Raw genomic sequence first — 3097 nt, 5'->3', positions numbered from 1 at the left:
CCCGTGCTCTTCGAGGGATACGTCTAGCCAGGACCTTGGGAAGGCCGGAGTGTCCACGGCCCGAGGCTGGGGACTTCCTCGATGCGCCGGGCGTCCCGAGGGTCGACCGAGCTCGGGATTTTCCGCTTCTCGAGGAGGGACGACAAGAGGTGTTCTGCCCGACGTCTCGTAGGACCCAGTTGCCTTATAGGTGCTGTCCTGGTCGCTTGCGCGCGTGGCGCCTGCCTCACCGCCTTCGCCGCCGCTTCGCTCCTGCTTACTTGTTCGCTCGCACTTTGTAAACAAAACGTTCGCGCGCTCCACCGTGGCCGCTGGTGTGCCCTCCGTCTGATCCACGGCGCTTTCTGCAACTACGTGTATCCGCGCCCATGGGACGTTTCCCCAACCACACGTCATCTGGCGAAAGTCTAAGTGTACTTCACAGTGACAAGTGCGCACATAATGAGACCAGCATCACTTCTACATGCGTGCGTGCATCTGCGTAACCTCTTCTTACGATGATCCACGTTGTATTTCGGCCCTTCCTCTCCTCTATCTGCGCCCCGGCTCACCCCTTCCGCCTTTCTAGCTGTTACCCATATCGTCTGTAAATCACTTCTGTCGTCTTGTCACAAAGGTAAATGCTAACTGTTCCCTCTCTTTGTAGGTGATTGGTCTCCTGATGTTGCCCTTCTTCTTCTTATATTTTGGTGCTCTATATTTTTGCTCTGATTATCTCCGTTTAGCCTGATGGCAATTCACCTGTTTTACTTCAGTCATCTTCCTCAGCTCTAAATTTCAAGCTCGAATACTATCGAATTATCCTCATAAATACTCATGGTGTAAAGATTGACCCTGATCTCTAACTGCCATAACACCTACTAAACACTTTTTCCGCTCCAGTAGGCGCTCTTTTTAACCTTCAGCTTAGTACCATACAAATCAACTGCCGATTCCTTTCAATGTTCTTCATCTGTCATAACACAGTGAATTCGAGGCGAATTCGGAATACGGAGACCGGGTCGTTTGGCAATACTTTAAATTCCCTCATGATTTTTTTTAACACTGGTATTTTCTATTATGTTTTCCAACTTGAGCTATAATATCTCAAGAACACCTTTTTCTAAAAAAAAATTTTTTTGAAAATATGAGCCGCAAAAAAATCATTCAATAAGCTCACCAAAGTTTTGAGTTCGCTACTGGCAGCCTGATCAGCTTCCTGTGGCTTCCTCTGCATGGTGAGGGGATGTTGGGGCCTCGAAGCAACAACCGACTCCCCTCAAGTAGCCCACCAAAGTTCGATTTTCATATGAATGTATGAGTATTTTCCGTGTCTGCCAAACTCGATCCTGTTTTGCAAGGGCCACCACTTCATTCAGACACCAGTCCTTCATTCAACAGTTTTTCCCCCTTATCTCATCACGTTTCCCGTCCCTTTGGAAAAAAAATACTCTCCACATCTATCTACCTCCATGTTTATCATTTACTTTCCTATCTCTAATCATTCAGTCGACTCCCCGTTGTCGGATTCTCCTCATTCACCCGCCATCTACCTCGTAATCGCCGCATCCTCTGATCTACCTCTCGTCTACTTCACATATTCCGGACATTCACTCTTCCTCCAGCCATCTTTCTCTTCACCGTCCTCTCACGCTCTCCCCAGTTTCCGCTCTACTTCCTCTCCTGCGCGCGTCCGCCACTCTGCGCCTTCCGAAAACCCTCGGCCCCCCTCACCCCGCCACAGAAGGGCTTCGCCTGCGTTTCGCCTCTGTCTTCTCCCATCTGTAACTCAGCGACAATCTTCCGCCTGCCGGGCTTGCCTCCGTCCGTTCCTCCAGCCACACCTGGCCATATGATGAGAAGTGGAGAACAAATGTATACAAACGAAATACACAAAAAGAAAGTAGCTTTCTATCCGTAAAGTATTACTGACAACACGAAAACACGACTCTTTGACAACATTGGCTGAAAGACGAGGCTAAAATAATCCGATATTATTGCTATTTGGCATATTTTCCAGCCCTGTCCCCCACCTTTCTGCTTGCGAGCCGCACTTTGCTTTTCTCTAAGCACAATTCAGATGCAATTCCACGGCTGCGCAGAATGTTTCATCTTTTAATGGCGGAATGCGTGGCCCTCTTGATAGCAACATTTCCTGCACTCCATCACACTAACCAACATTCCACCTCCGTTAGAAAATTGTTCTCACTCCTGCTCTGTCCGGCAGATGCAGCACACGCAGAATCAGACAGAAACAAGATCCAGCTGATCTCACTCTCCTAATCGTCTCGTAACATTCAGCATCATAATTTTAGGTGTACATATCAGGTATCTGCATTTTATCATTGGTAATATCTGTCTTTGCCACTATGTCAACCCTATGTCTTGACCCACAAAATCTAATCCAATCATCGTTCAGCCTTCCGATTCATAAACATTTTCTCTCCTGATCTGTTTTTCTTGAGTTTGTAGACCTCTCTTTGTGGACAGTAAATTCAATCCACCGGCTGCCTCCCACGGCCACCTTGCGCCTGAATTTTTCCTGCTTCTAGAGGTCCAAGCTTCTTTTTAACTTCATCAATGGCTCTTCAAAGCTCTAGAATCTTCGAAATTTACTTTTAGATCAGTCGAAAGCTGAGCAGAATTCAATAATATTTCCAGATTTTCTTTTACCTTCCTTTTAGGTCTTTCTACAGGAGAGACTAGCTTTGTAAAATAAAATCTCTAATATCCTACCGAATGCCTTGCCTATAATTCTTCTCCCTATTCCTCAAGTCGTCTAAAGGCCTCGGTATAATTTTCGGTCATTCTACATTTTCTGTCTATCCCAAAACCCCTCGAGGCGTTCAGATCTTCCTCCCTCCTTCGAGAGGAGGTCAAAGACCTTTCCCCTTGCTCCCTATTCCCTGCTTCGGTCCCTTGAGAAATGCCATGCACCTCGTGTCCTTTGCTCTTCCGATTGCCCTTTACCCGCCCCCAGTATTTCTCTCGGCTCGTTCTGGGACGTGTTTGGAGCCTATTAAGTGATGCCCTGGGTTGTTCCTATCTACCCGATGACGCTCCTGGGTTCTTAGGGAAGTTTAACATTTACACAATGGTCGAGCAACTCTCACAATCC

The 3097-nt window shown here is 47.2% G+C and overlaps 1 long non-coding RNA gene across 2 annotated transcripts in view; it reads left to right on the top strand.

The window, feature by feature from the left end:
• LOC119587879 overlaps window positions 1-3097 on the top strand; it is a 95443-nt gene that overhangs the window by 523 nt on the left and 91823 nt on the right. The window lies entirely within an intron of this gene.

The sequence above is a fragment of the Penaeus monodon genome, chromosome 23, assembly GCF_015228065.2.
Source record: "Penaeus monodon isolate SGIC_2016 chromosome 23, NSTDA_Pmon_1, whole genome shotgun sequence".
Taxonomy (NCBI): Eukaryota; Metazoa; Arthropoda; class Malacostraca; order Decapoda; family Penaeidae; genus Penaeus; species Penaeus monodon.
This window is presented reverse-complemented; position numbering and strand designations above follow the sequence as displayed.